The following is a 16,824-nucleotide window of genomic DNA, read 5'->3' on the forward strand; positions in this document are numbered from 1 at the left end:
TAGGCAGGTGGAGGCGACGTTGTGGGGGGCAGATTAGGGGTTAACTAAATATAATATAGGGGTCGGCGGTGTTAGGGGCAGCAGATTAGGGGTACATAGGGATAATGTAAGTAGCGGCGGTTTACGGAGCGGCAGATTAGGGGTTAAAAATAAAATGCAGGTGTCAGCGATAGCGGGGGCGGCAGATTAGGGGTTAATACGTGTAAGGTTAGGGGTGTTTAGACTCGGGGTACATGTTAGAGTGTTAGGTGCAGACGTAGGAAGTGTTTCCCCATAGCAAACAATGGGGCTGCGTTAAAAGCTGAACGCGGCTTTTTTGCAGGTGTTAGGTTTTTTTCAGCTCAAACAGCCCCATTGTTTCCTATGGGGGAATCGTGCACGAGCACGTTTTTGAGGCTGGCCGCGTCCGTAAGCACCGCTGGTATTGAGAGTTGAAGCTGCGTTAAAAATGCTCTACGCTCCTTTTTTGGAGCCTAACGCAGCCTTTATGTGGACTCTCAATACCAGAGTTATTTTTATGGTGCGGCCAGAAAAAAGCCGGCGTTAGTTTTTCGGGTCGTTACCGACAAAACTCCAAATCTAGCGGTAGGTAAATAGTATTTAAATGCACATAAAGTTTAGAACGCAAATGTTCAGGCTAACACGCTACTATGTTACCAATGCGGGATAAGCAGCATAACCTCATCCATTCGGCTATGACCTTCCCCTGTATTTCGCCTCTTGCAATCTACAGTCAACCTTCAAGGTCAGAGTGCACTGCTTCGAGGTAGACTTCCGGTGGGGGCGGAGCTGTTGGACACGCTGTGGCTGCACAGCTCGGGTGCTCTGGTGAACAGGAGCAAGAAAAATCTCTCCCAGCATTTACCCGCCTGCGTGACCCAGAATCGCTGGGGTCCGGTGCAGGCTAACAGGCGGCGTCTACGCCTATGCAGAGGAAGTTCCGGTACTGGCGGTAAAGCCCGGCGGTGGATACCGCAAATACCTTAGAGGAGCCTTGCAGAGCGGAAAAGAGGGGCGGCAAAGTCGGGTAAGCTGGATTTGTACCCGTGAAGCGGTCGGACTCACGGTTTGGAATAGCCGCTTGTAGGAGGGGGTAGTTTGTCTGTCGAGAGATCGGCGGACAGCACTCCCTCCTCGCGGTGAAGAGTGTGTCACCTGGTTGACTGAAAAGTGAGGAGACGCCGACCTACCCCTCTGCGGTTCTTCTTAGGCGGACTGCCAAAAGTTTTAATAGCAGCTGGTAAGACATACCGAGCCTTACGGGCATATATTCCCCCTACACTGCTGTATCTTATGCTTGGGTGGTTGAGACCTGCATTTAAGCTGAGGCACTGTACCTCTGCCAAAGGGGTTTTGTTTTGACCTGAAGTGAGACAATGATAAGAGGCCCTCATTGATTATCTATATTGCATTGGCTACCTTAGGCCTATTCCTACCTGAGTCGTTGGGTGATATCTGGGGGAAGTGCGGTATTCTGGTACCTGATACTACAGCAGGATGGAGTTGGTTATATCTATCACTGTCCTTACTAACGCATGAAAGTGAATCCTGAGATATAAGGAGAAACAGCATTCTACTTGACTTTTGCTTTGATTATGCTAATTTTATTTTACTAGTTCTCGTCTGAGTCATTTGGAGGCCCTTTTGTACAGTGTACTGGTTGCAGGACTCTGGAATTATCTGACCCTCTGCTCCCCACCCTATATGTCCTATGGATTGTTTGTTTATTGCAGACCAAGAGAAAGAAGAAGAAAGAGGAGTGGAGAGGCTGGAGAGGAAAGGGAGAGGAGGGGAAAAAAAAAAAAAAGAAGGATTTAATGTTTATCATGGGACTGCTTAATGCTGACTAATGTAAATGGATGTTTGCTTGTCTTTTTTTTTTTTTTTCTCCAATATAGATTTTCTTAGGGGTCTTTACTGCCCTCCTTGTCTAGGTTAGTGTCTAGCTTGAGAGATAATATATTACACTGTCAAAAATATTTTGGTAAATTTTTTTACTGAGAAAGGGGTTTACTCTATACTAACATTTATCTATATACTATAATTATTTAATTACACAGGTGCTCCCCTCCTATAATAATAATTGCTAAAGCCAACAGGCCCTAATATCACTGCTAACCTATTTTCTACACATAGTTTAAAAAGCTACACAAAAAGAAAAGAAAAAAAAAAAAAAAAAAAAAAAAAAAACACCTTCACACCTGAAATTGTATTTTCCTTTTTTGCTCATTATTATGGCTCCCACTTAAAGAGACACTAATCCTCCCTGGATTGGAACACTTAGAAATTACACAGAGTTTGATTTTTTCTTTTTCTTTTCTCTCTCTTTTGGATTTATTGCACGTGTTATTCTTTTTTCTCTCGCTGCATTTGCAGCTCGGTAAATATTGTTTGTAATCACAGGGTATATGGAAAGATTTGTTATACATACGAAACAGAGTTCCCCCATAATGCCGCCAAAAAGTAAGGACAGAAAGGTTAGGAGTGCAGACACCTCATTGGACCCCTATGTGGAGGGGGGTATGGCTCATTTAGACACAGGTAATCTAGTATTGCAATTAACCAACATATTCACTCCACAGTTTGATATTATCAAGAAAGAGCTTAGCATTATATCTACAGATATTGTTTCATTGTCAAATGAGGTTAAGCAATTTGCCACAAGGATAGAGGAGGCAGAAAATAGGATCTCTGACTTGGAGGACCAGGTTAATAGTCAAGATAAAATTGTACAAGACCATGAAGCTAAAATCTCAAGTTTACAATTCCGTCTGGAGGATCTGGAGGATCGCTCCAGGCGGAATAACATTAGAATTATCGGTCTCCCCGAATCCCCCGAGTATGAGGACCTTATTAAAGTCACCTCCTTATTACTCCCCAAGGCATTAGGTTTCCCGGAACAACAACTCCCTCTGGCAGTCGAAAGAGCCCATAGAGTTGGATATAGTAGAACAAATACATCTATGGGTAATAGAAGTAGAATGTCTATTTTCAAACTTCTCAGATATCAGGATAAGGTAGACTTATTAAAAGCATATAGAAAGATAGGGGAATTTGTATTTGAGGGAAACAAGCTGTTGATGTTTCAAGATTTCTCAATAGAAACATCCACCAAAAGGAAACAAATGATTCCGTTATGCACTAAGATTATTGATAAAGGGTTTAAAGCTTGGGTGGTATACCCTGCAAAGATTGTAATGGAAGAGAATGGTGCTAGGCGAGTCTTCAATAATCCCCAAGAGGCCCTCGAATTTATCAGCACCCTATAGTATCTTAGGAGAATTAATTCTTACCAGAAGGTAAATTTGTTTTGAACAAGATCGATGTGTTACTTGACTGGTTATACTGTTTTAGTTATATCTTGCTTGGATACACTGTTTATTAATATTTTTAAAGTGGAAAAAAAACTTTTTTGGAACTGAATGTTTTTTATTTTAAGTTTAACCACCTTTTAGGCTTAAGTGTGTTGGTTCAGGATGGCAGATTTCTCTTTTTCCTTTTTTTTTTTTTTTTTTCTTCTCTCTCTTCCTCTTCTTTTCTCTCTTCTCTCCCCTCCTCCCGCCCTTGGTTATACGACCAGCCTAAAATGCCACGGAACATTGTCTTATGTTGAGGATTGATGGCATCCAAGATTAATATACTTTCTTGGAATGTGGGGGGCATTACGTCTCCTAGAAAACGTAAGTTAATTATCAAATATCTTTCTAAATTTAATCCTGATCTTGTGATGCTACAGGAAACACACCTTAGTATGGTTGAAGCAGCTAAACTGAAATGTAAATGGGTAGGCGAATGCGTAGCAGCGTCAGGTGTTAAAAGAAAATCAGGAGTAGCAATATTGTTACACAAAAATTTAGTTTATAATATTATAAAAAACGGAGGCTGATCCAGAGGGAAGATTCTTGATTCTGCATATCCAGATTAATAACTGCAACTTTGTTTTATGTAATCTCTATGGCCCCAACTCCTTTTCTCCTGCTTTTTGGGACAATATTAGAAGTAAACTATTTTTATTCTCAGCAGCTAATTTAATTTTAGGGGGAGATTTCAATATGGCACTGTGCCCTATGTTGGATAGATTATCGGCAAAAAATTCTCGTGAAAATGCTAAACTAGCAAAATATTTCAAACTCTTCTGTCATGAATTAAGACTGATTGATATATGGAGATTTAAAAATCCAGAACAACGTAGTTTCACCTGTGAGTCTAAATCCCATATGACATTTTCTAGAATTGATCTATTCTTAATTTCTAAGTCACTGCTCTTTGTAGGTCCGATGCCAATATCTATGATATTGTCATTTCTGACCATGCAGTAATCTCTTTCACATTGATGGCTATTTCCCCCCCCCAAGATTCCGAATACATCTTTTTTTTTTCCGCGGTATTTGGCTGACAGCCCTAGGTTTTGCAACTGGTTAAAGCAAAAGTGGAAGGATTATGTTACGTTCAATGTGGGGCAATCTAGTAAACCAGAGATTTTTTTGGGAAGCAGCAAAAGCTGTTCTGAGGGGGGAAATTAAACTTTATTTAGCTACGTGGAGGAAGAAAACTTTGGAGCAGGAATTACAGTTAGCTGCTCAAGTCAGAAATGCGATCGGGAAATTCTATAACGACAAGACAAAGGATAATTGGGATAGATACTGCAAATTAAAAAGGGAAAGAGACATCTATTTAAAACAAAGGTCCCAAGAAGAAGAATTAAAAATAAATTATCAATTTAGAGGTCATTATGGGAACTCCGCTAAATTTTTGGCTAGTGTAGTGCAAGTTAGGAAAAGCAAGAATTTAATCTCGGCTATAAAATTTAACAATGTAAAATATTCTAATACGGAGGATATTAGTCAGGCTTTTTTCAAGGTATTTGAAAAGCTGTACTCAGAATCAGAGGTAAATCTGGATAATGCATCAAATTTTTGGGCCGATGTGAAACTCCCGGGTGTCGCGGAAGAGAATTTGTTAGATCTTAACAGACCTATTTCAGAGGAGGAAGTTTTGGTGGCTATACAATCTGCTAATATTAATAAATCTCCCGGACCAGACTCGATCCCGGTAGAGTTTTACAAAATTTTGAAGGAAGAAATCAAATTACCTCTAGTTAACTTGTTTAATTATTACTTTTCCTCCGGTAAGCCAATGTCTAATTATTTTTCTGCAGCACGTATATCTCTGATTCTTAAGAAAGGTAAGGATCGGGAGGATCCTGGGTCGTATAGACCTATATCTGTACTCAATGCGGATTATAAATTGTTGACGGCTATTGTCGCGACAAGGTTGGCTAAATTATTAGATGGGATCATACACCCAGATCAAACCGGATTTATGAAAGACAGGAACTCTCTTAAGAATATCCGTAAAGTTTCTACATTTCTTGACTATGCCTGGAACTTAGATCCTAAAAATGAAGAATTTAAGAAGATCAGGGAAGCAGCTATTCTGACAGTAGATGCCGAGAAAGCCTTTGATGCAGTGAATTGGAATTACTTGTTTACGGCTTTAGAGCATTTTGGATTTAAGAATCAGTTTTTAGAATTTATTAAAAATCTATATAAAAATCCGATTTCCTTTCTCTGCATCAATGGTCACTCTTCTCCGTATATATCACTCAAAAGAGGAACTAGGCAAGGGTGCCCTCTGTCCCCCCTTGCTCTTTAACTTGGCGTTGGAACCATTTGCTACTCTATTACGGGATAGGTTGCCAGGAATCCCACTGGGCCCTACTAGATTAAAAACGCTCTTGTATGCCGATGATCTGTTAATATTTCTGGATAAGGCTCAACACTATATTCCTATAGTGTTACAATTATTTAAGGCTTTCTCCTCCTTTTCAGGATATAAAATTAATTTTGATAAGAGCGAACTCCTATGGATATATAAGAACAGTCTCAATTGGGGAGATCATCCTTTTAAAGTAGTTGAGTCTTTTCGGTATTTAGGTATCATCCTTCATAGGAATCCAGCAAATTGGTACAAATTAAATTTCCCACCAGTCTTGTCGAAAATTAAAAATGATCTAGAAAATTGGTCCTCTCTACCAATTTCATTATCTGCAAGAGTCAATTTGATTAAAACTATTATGTTCCCTCGAGTTTTATATCTTCTTCAGAATCTCCCATTACTAATGACTAATAAAGATATTAGTGATGTACAGTCCTGGCAATCTAAATTTATATGGGGCAATAAAAAGCCTAGGATTAGTCTGAACAGGTTAATGCAGAAACGTCCTCAGGCAGGGCTGGCATTGCCAGATTTCAGGTTATATAATTGGTCCTGTCTAGTTAAATTGGCCTTTGATTGGATTACAGAGATAGATAAATTTGTCTCGGTAGATATGGAAACATTTATGATTACTCCCTTCTCTCTAAAAGCTATTCTCCACTGCCCGGTAAAAAAATTGCCCTCGAATCTCAATAAATTGATCTCTTTCAAAAATGTTATTATAGCCTGGCATAAAATGTGCCGAGTATTAAAAATTTCTCCATTATTTTCTGAATTTCTTCCGATAATAGGTAATCCCGAATTTATTTCGGGTTTAAAGCAGAGAGTGTTTAGATTGTGGGCGGAGGCAGGACTGATATATGTCTACCAGTTATTTGATTCTAATCAGCTATTTTCTTCAGAATTATTATTCCATAAGTTTAATTTACCCCATTCAAATTTATTTGCGTATTTCCAGTTACGTCATTATATATTCTCGCAAAAGTGGAATACAGAGGTGTTTGTGGATTGGATGGATATTAAGAATATAATTCGTCAATTTTCCTTGGGTCGTTCCACAATATCTTTAATTTATGATATTCTCTTGGCTAAACAGGGAGAACTCAATATGGATAAACTATACAATTACTGGAAGAGATACTTTCCACAATTGGAGGAGAATAGGATAGAGCGAAGCTTCTTAGAGTCAGTAAAATTACAAATTTCTATATCATGGAGAGAAACACATTTAAAACTAGTTAATAATTACTATCTTTCTCCCAATAAGATGGCTAGATTCTTTCCCACCCAAAGTATGCTTGTTCACGTTGTTCTTTGGATAGGGCTGATATTTTTCATATATTCTGGTCTTGTCCTAAGATTCAACAATTTTGGCAAAAGATAAGATATTGGTATAGTAAACACTATAAAGATATGATTCCGTTGGCTGCGGAGGAGATATTTTTTTTAACTAATGCTGATTTACGCCCTAAACGTGTGATAAAAATATTAAATACTATTATCTTTACTGCAAGACAGTTAATTGTCAAGGGCTGGAAAGACCATACAGCCCCCAGGGTCTCAGAGTTCCTTAAAGAAATTCAGTTTCAAATCCTATTTGAATCTTTCCATACTAAATCTCTGACGGACAGCAGAATAGGAGTTTTTCTTATGGATTGGCTTCCGTTAATTACATCTTATCCGCTTCAGGTTCAGAGGCGTATTTTACAGCCTTTTTTAAATACGATAGCTTTTTTGGAATTGGTTATATTAGGACTGTTTCCCCCATTATGGGTATCTGGTTATGGGGAGATTACTACATGAGAGAAGATTTAAGGAATACTTCGGAGAGAAAGGGAGGGGGAGAGAAAGGGAGTGGGAGGGGGAGAAGGACAGTGAAAGAAAATAAGATCAAGGGAAATAGCACGGGAAAGGACCGAGACAAGAGAAGGAAAGAAGTAAAGGAAGGAAGAAGGGAGTTAAGGTAGAGACAAGACAATAAATATTAAGCCTGATGGTTACATGTAATAATGCTCGGAGGCGGAGGAGGGGGGATAGGATAAGATAAGAAAGGAAAAACATATTTTCTTTTTATTGTTATTTTTTTTTTTTTTTTTTTTTTTTTTTTTCTTTCTCTCTCTTTTCTTTCTTTCGTTTTTTTTTTTTTTTCTTTGTTCTTGTTTTTTTTCCTCTGTTTGATTGATAGTTTGAATGGATCCACCGTTTATTGTATGTGAAAAATTTCCAACAGCATATGCAAATGAATGACAGGAGAATATATTGTTAACTCTCGTTTTTCTTTTGTTTTTTTCTACAAAATGCTGTATTTAAGGAGAGATCTTTTTATTTAAATCTTATGTTATCTCCTTATGTTCTTTCTTTTACACCTGACCCTGCGTGGTGCATAATAGGTGTAAACGTATATAATTATGTTTGCTGTTGGATATATAAATAAAGAATTAAAAAAAAAAAAAAAAACCTTCAAGGTCAGGTTAAGGATCTACTTTTTAGGTTTCCCATTGTCCTAATGTGAGTCTGCTGTGATATCCAACGTCTTTACTTGGTGTGTAACGGCTACTCTTACTTCCGCGTGTAGTGGTCACGTGGTTAGTTTGGTACCAATCAGATTTAGTTTCTCACGCTGTCAGCCACAGAAAGGAAATTTTTGAGAATCAACACAGAGCGCTTTGGTATTTGGAAAGTCTTTTGTTCCAGGTGAAAGACACTAAAGTAAAATGTTGCTTGCAAGCATAAACCCGACATGTGCTAAGAAATTATTGCAACCATGTTAACTTCTCTAGACTTCCATATAAAATATTTTTAAATGATATAAAAGTTATTAAAAATTATCAAACAAACTGTAAAATATTCTAAATAATCCATAGAATATATTAATTTTTTTCAATAACACTACTTAAGATTACTACATTTTCATGTGCGCTAACCCGACCACCTTAAAATCTAAATTGCAAAATACAATGTACTTCACATATAAAAAAATATATATTTTGATAATTTAATATATATTTCTATAAATATTTTATACTGCTCATGTAAAATATATATATGAATAGATATACAGGTATAGGTATATATATATATATATATATATATATATATATATATATAAAACAATAAACCATGGCTTGCACTCACTGGTCTTTTGAAAAAACGTGCCTTTAATGTAACGTTTCGGGGACCTGGCCTGAGCGAGTGCAAGCCATGGTTTATTGCTATTTGTTCTCTGATCCTTGGCAAATTGACTTAAAGTGAGAGTGCTCTCCATTTGCTGATTTATTTATATATATATATAGTTAAAATAACTATTCCATCCTGAAGACTGTAATTATTTTAACTATTTTAGCTATTAAATAGTTCTTAACTATTTAATAGCTATTGTACCTGGTTAAAATAATTACAAAGTTGCCTGTAAAATAAATATTAATCCTAAAATAGCTACAATATAATTATAATTTATATTGTAGCTATATTGGGATTTATTTTACAGGTAAGTATTTATCTTTAAATAGGAATAATTTATTTAATAAGAGTTAATTAATTTTGTTAGATGTAAATTATATTTAAGTTAGGGGGGTGTTAGTGTTAGGGTTAGACTTAGCTTTAGGGGTTAATACATTTATTAGAGTAGCGGTGAGCTCCGGTCGGCAGATTAGGGGTTAATAATTGAAGTTAGGTGTCGGCGATGTTAGGGAGGGCAGATTAGGGGTTAATACTATTTATTATAGGGTTAGTGATGCGGATTAGGGGTTAATAACTTTATTATAGTAGCGCTCAGGTCCGCTCGGCAGATTAGGGGTTAATAAGTGTAGGCAGGTGGAGGCGACGTTGTGGGGGGCAGATTAGGGGTTAATAAATATAATATAGGGGTCGGCGGTGTTAGGGGCAGCAGATTAGGGGTACATAGGGATAATGTAAGTAGCGGCGGTTTACGGAGCGGCAGATTAGGGGTTAAAAATAAAATGCAGGTGTCAGCGATAGCGGGGGCAGCAGATTAGGGGTTAATAAGTGTAAGGTTAGGGGTGTTTAGACTCGGGGTACATGTTAGAGTGTTAGGTGCAGACGTAGGAAGTGTTTCCCCATAGCAAACAATGGGGCTGCGTTAAGAGCTGAACGCGGCTTTTTTGCAGGTGTTAGGTTTTTTTCAGCTCAAACAGCCTCATTGTTTCCTATGGGGGAATCGTGCACTAGCACGTTTTTGAGGCTGGCCGCGTCCGTAAGCACCGCTGGTATTGAGAGTTGAAGCTGCGTTAAAAATGCTCTACGCTCCTTTTTTGGAGCCTAACGCAGCCTTTATGTGGACTCTCAATACCAGAGTTATTTTTATGGTGCGGCCAGAAAAAAGCCGGCGTTAGTTTTTCGGGTCGTTACCGACAAAACTCCAAATCTAGCGGTAGGTAAATAGTATTTAAATGGGGGTAAATATTTATATAGCAACTATTAGATACAAGAATTACAAAAGTTACAATATTTAATTTAATATCTCCATAAAAACAATGCAATATAATTAATGCTGAGCAATGTAATTAAATAACCACCAGTGGTACAATATTAAAATACATAAAGAAAAAATCTAAAAAATGTATAAATATAATCCAGACATTAGCCTACGAAAGGCAATGAACCCTCCAAAAAAGTGCAATGAACTATCCAGGAAGGTGGTTGATGTCCAAGTCGTCCAAAACACAAGATTTGGTAAGTGTGGATTCAATGTGCACACTTGTATAGCTGTGATGCAGGCAGAAAATACAGTCGGCTTAAAAACTGCACATAAAGTTTAGAACGCAAATGTTCAGGCTAACACGCTACTATGTTACCAATGCGGGATAAGCAGCATAACCTCATCCATTCGGCTATGACCTTCCCCTGTATTTCGCCTCTTGCAATCTACAGTCAACCTTCAAGGTCAGGTTAAGGATCTACTTTTTAGGTTTCCCATTGTCCTAATGTGAGTCTGCTGTGATATCCAACGTCTTTACTTGGCGTGTAACGGCTACTCTTACTTCCGCGTGTAGTGGTCACGTGGTTAGTTTGGTACCAATCAGATTTAGTTTCTCACGCTGTCAGCCACAGAAAGGAAATTTTTGAGAATCAACACAGAGCGCTCTGGTATTTGGAAAGTCTTTTGTTCCAGGTGAAAGACACTAAAGTAAAATGTTGCTTGCAAGCATAAACCCGACATGTGCTAAGAAATTATTGCAACCATGTTAACTTCTTTTCTCTAGACTTCCATATAAAATATTTTTAATTGATATAAAAGTTATTAAAAATTATCAAACAAACTGTAAAATATTCTAAATAATCCATAGAATATATTAATTTTTTTCAATAACACTACTTAAGATTACTACATTTTCATGTGCGCTAACCCGACCACCTTAAAATCTAAATTGCAAAATACAATGTACTTCACATATAAAAAAATATATATTTTGATAATTTAATATATATTTCTATAAATATTTTATACTGCTCATGTAAAATATATATATGAATAGATATACAGGTATAGGTATATATATATATATTTATATATATATATATATATATATATATATATATATATATATATATAATATATATATATATATAAAACAATAAACCATGGCTTGCACTCACTGGTCTTTTGAAAAAACGTGCCTTTAATGTAACGTTTCGGGGACCTGGCCTGAGCGAGTGCAAGCCATGGTTTATTGCTATTTGTTCTCTGATCCTTGGCAAATTGACTTAAAGTGAGAGTGCTCTCCATTTGCTGATTTATTTATATATATATATATATATATATATATATATATATATATATATATATATATATATACAGCATATACAGTCCTATGCAAACGTTTAGGCACTCCTGACAATTTCCATGATTTTCAATTATAAATAATTGGGTGTTTGGATCAGCAATTTAATTTTGATCTACCAAATAACTGAAGGACACAGCAATATTTCAGTAGTCAAATTAGGTTTATTGGATTAACAGAAAATGTGCAATATGCATCAAAACGAAATTAGGCAGGTGCATAAATTTGGGCACCCCAACAGAAATATTGCATCAATATTTAGTAGAGCCTCCTTTAGCAGAAATAACAGCCTCTAGATGCTACCTATAGCCTGTAATGAGTGTCTGGATTCTGGATGAAGCTATTTTGGACCATTCCTCCTTGCAAAACATCTCCAGTTCAGTTAGGTTTGATGGTTGCTGAGCATGGACAGCCCACTTCAAATCACCCCACAGATTTTCAATGATATTCAGGTATGGGGACTGGGATAGCCATTCCAGAACATTGTACTTGTTCCATAAATGCCAGAGTAGATTTTGAACAGTCTTTTGGGTCTTTGTCTTGTTGAAATATCCAGCCCCGGCATAACTTCAACTTTGTGACTGATTCCTCAACATTATTCTCAAGTATCTGCTGATATTAAGTGGAATCCATGCGACCCTCAACTTTAACAAGATTCCCAGTACTGACACTGGCCAGGGCCGTCTTTAATATTGACTGGACCCTGGGCAAAAATTTTCTTGGGCCCCCCCATGCAATTTCGCTCTCCACCCCAACATCCCAAAAAACAAGTAAATCAATTTTTTTTTAATTATTACCCAGCAGTGGTTTATCCATTGCTGAGCTAATCATTTAAAAAAAATGAAATAAATTGCAATATGTGAAACTGGACCTAAGCAGTACTAATAAGTAAATAAATACATAAATTCCTCCACTGTGGATTCATTTAATATTCTTTTGAATGTGATTCTGGTGTGAGGTTAGCTGGGTAAAGATATTTAGGGAAGCCAACAGGAGCAAAGCAAGGTAAAGACTGAAGAGGACGCATGGAGGTGCAGTATAAGTTTACTGACTGGAACAGCAGAACTACTATGGGAAGCCATAAAATCTGAGACAGAGAGAAAACAAAAACTATAAAAATAAACCTTACATTAATGTGTGAAGTATCAGCATGACATTATACATCAGCCACAGCAGCACATGTCACTTCTTTGCTAGGACAAGTTCCCTCTCACCTTGCACTAGACAATGCTGCATGGGGAGGGGTGTGTGTGCACTCACTTATTCTTCCCACTGACACCTTTCTACAAAGCACTGTTCCCCTAACAAACTTCAGTTAGTTGATCTTAGGGCCACAGCAGAAAGAGCAGGGCTAAGGGGACCAGCAGACTGGATGCTGTCTGTCCAAGGCTGCATGGATACAGTGTGAGATAAGTCACACAGCCTCAAGACTGAAGAGAGCAGTGTATGCAGCTGCATAGATGCTCAAATCCTCACATGCCTGCCGCTCCAGCTTTCTGTTGCATGCGCCTACAGTCAGCCCTACCCAGAAACAATCCCTACCACCAGAGCAGTTACCTGGTAACAGTGGTAACCCCAGTAGGACCTTTTATGATGCAGTGGGAATGGCTGGATGCCGAGTTAGGGCTTTGCATTCAGTGCTGCACAGTGCACATCTAAAACAGCACATGGCAATAGCTTGGCATATCACATGACACCGACACGGTCTGGCACAGTTTAAAAAATATATATATATATAAGCAGAGTACTTTTGACTGTGACAGTATTAGCACTGAATGTGTGTGTTCCCTGTGTCAAATCAGCAGTCTGGTTTTTAGGACTCTTGGGCCCCTCAACAGAAACTGGGCCCTGGGCAGCTGCCCCTTTTGCCCTGTGTTATAGATGGTCCTGACACTGGCCACACAGCCCCATAGCATCATGGAACATCCACCAAATTTTACTGTGGGTCGCAAGTGTTTGTCTTGGAACACTGTGTTCTTTTTCCGCCATGCATAACGCCCCTTGTTATGACCAAATAACTCAATCTTTGTTTCATCAGTCCACAGCACCTTCTTCCAAAATGAAGCTGGCTTGTCCAAATGTGCGTTTGCATACCTCAAGCGACTCTAATTGTGGCGTGTGTGCAGAAAAGGCTTCTTCCGCATCACTCTCTCATACAGCTTCTCCTTGTGCAAAGTGCGCTGAATTGTTGAACGATGCACACTGACACCATCTGCAGCAAGACGATGTTGTAGGTTTTTGGAGATGGTCTGTGGGCTGTTTTTGACCGTTCTCACCATCCTTTGCCTTCGCCTCTCCAATATTTTACTTGGCCTGGCACTTCTGGCCTTAACAAGAACTGTGCCTGTGGTCTTCCATTTCCTCACAATGTTCCTCACAGTGGACACTGACAGCTTAAATCTCTGTGATAGCTTTTTGTAGCCTTCCCCTAAACCATAATGTTGAACAATTTATGTTTTCAGGTCATTTGAGAGTTGTTTTGAGGCCCCCATGTTGCCACTCTTCAGAGGACAGTCAAAGAGAACAACAACTTGCAATTGGCAACCTTAAATACCTTTTCTCATGATTGGATGCACCTGTCTATGAAGTTCAAGGCTTAATGGGCTCACCAAACCAATTTTGTGTTCAATTAATCAGTGCTAGGTAGTTACAGGTATTCAAATCGACAAAATGACAAGGGTGCCCACATTTATGCACCTGTCTAATTTCGTTTTGATGCATATTGTACATTTTCTGTTAATCCAATAAACCTCATTTCACTACTGAAATATTACTGTGTCCTTCAGTTATTTGATAGATCAAAATTAAATTGCTGATCCAAACACCCAATTATTTATAATTGAAAATCATGGAAATTGTCAGGGGTGCCTAAACTTTTGCATACGACTGTATGTGTATATATATATATATATATATAAGTACATGCACATATTTAAACATACGTGTGTGTATATATATATATATATATATATATATATATATATATATATATCTATGTTAAATCCCTTTGCATGCCTTTTTTTCTAACACCTGAAACCTCATATGTTTGAGCCCTTTTAACTTTTTAATGCAATATTGTTTAAAATAACTTTTATCAGCCAGTGTAACTGTCCCTTTTATTTTATTTTTGATGTTTTTTGTCTCGCATAACAGTTAACCAGAACTCTGAAGTTGTGCTAACCCACTGCACGTTAAATTCGATTTTGCTTGTGAACACATTTACTATCAACTCGTAATATATGTGCTACTTCCAACATGCGCAGAGTCGCGAAAAAAACCTTATCACATGCGCGCAACAGTTAACGAGCCATTTAGATGTTTGCTGTGGCAATTTTTCAATGGAAACAATTTATTTTATATGCTCAGTTAACTTCTTAACAAACACAATTATTTTCTGGTTTAATAAAACAATACAAGTTTAACTTAATTCACTATTTTTCACTATGAAGCTTTTACACAGCTAAAACATGAACATCATAATGTTAATTTAAAGGATTACAAACCTTTTGTTTTTTTGCACAGAAATGGAACACAAATTTTATCTAACATAATTAAATATAAGCTAAATGACCTACTTTTGTTCGATGCTTCTTATCGTTATAAAATATAATTTTTTGGCAATAACGTTACTAAACCAAACTCACAAATATGGGCAGTACATGATCCAAAGCAATGTCCAATCGGATGGCGAGTGCCTGAATATAATTATCTGACTATATGGTCACCCTGCGCATTTGAATTGTTCACTTCACGCGATGCGCATATTACCTCCCTGATGCCGGAATTATTGAGCGGGGTCTCCTAAATTCATCATAGACTTCCAGTGAGTGACATCTACAATGACGTTACTAGTGCCTGCTCATGCGCATCGCGGCTAAGAGCCGCCATATTCCAACCTGGGTTCTCAGCCCAGATTGGAAAAACAGCAACGGTACCCACGGAGTGGGTTTGGAAATTACTAAAAAATCTAAATGAAATTTCGAGGCGGAACGGTAATTATTTAGAAAGTGCATTTAAAAGTGTTTTATTTATAAATGTTTAATCAATTTAAACAAAGTTGTTTTTTTATTACAGTGTCCATTTAAACTGAACCCAAATTCTTTCTTTCATGGATAAGATACAACATGCAATTTTAAGTAACTTTCTAATTTACTCCTATTATCTATTTTTCTTTATTCTCTTGGTATCTTTATTTGAAAAATACGAGTCAGCCCATCTTTGGTTCAGCACCTGGCTAAATGTACCCATCAATCAGCATGTGCTACCCAGGAAGCTGAATCAATAATGGGCTGGCTTGTAAACTTCCATTCCTACTTTTCAAATAAAGATAGAAAGAGAATGAAGAAAAATTCATAATAGGAGTAAATTAGAAAGTTGCTTAGAATGGCATGCTGTATTTGAATCCTGAAAGAAAAAATGTGGCTTCAATATCCCTTTAAGATTGTAATTAAGTGGGCAATTAAAGGTACTGCTAATAGAAGAAAAAGCATTGAAAAGTAAGCAACCCACCATTAGCAAATCTATATACAGGTTTTTTTTTTTATGAGCATTTCATGTGAAATGTTTTTAAAATTCAATTTCACTGAAAAATTGCAGTTTATTTTATATTTGTATTTATTACTTTAGGATACATATCCTGCTTCTGTTCCCTCTCTTTCAAATTCCCCATATACTTCCTTTAGAATGTAAGCTCATATGTCCACCTGTCCTGTTGATCAACTTATGCAAAGATGATTTACAGCTTACCGTTACTCATGGGCAGGACTTTTGATTTTTTTACTCCACAACTGTATACTAGATATGTGCGATTCGTTTCGGTTCGATTCGGAAATTTGGCCGAATTCGTTAAATTCGGAGATTCAGATCGATTTGAAAATTCCGAATTGAAATAGTGCCGAATCTACCGAATAAATCCAAATTAGTTCGGATTTATTTGGTAGATTCGGATGGCCATGGATTACACTAGTATTGTACAGTATATTAGGTTATATCACTCTGCTATGGGTTACATCTAATATACAGTACATAATACTAGTCTAATACACAGCATATCCCACCTAACACATACCAAAATTCTGAATTTCTGAACCGAACCGAATCAAACCGAATCCAGACGAATTTATTCTAATCTGAATGAATCCGAAACAAATCTGAAATGAATTCATTCAAATTTTTCCAAATTCAAATCCATCCAAACCGAAATGCGAAAAAATCCGAATCGATCCGAACCGATTTTTTCGATCATGCACAAGTCTACTGTATACATTAATGTTACAGTGCTGGGTGATATATTGGCTGGCTTTTT

This window comes from Bombina bombina, chromosome 5 (genome assembly GCF_027579735.1).
Source record: "Bombina bombina isolate aBomBom1 chromosome 5, aBomBom1.pri, whole genome shotgun sequence".
NCBI lineage: Eukaryota > Metazoa > Chordata > Amphibia > Anura > Bombinatoridae > Bombina > Bombina bombina.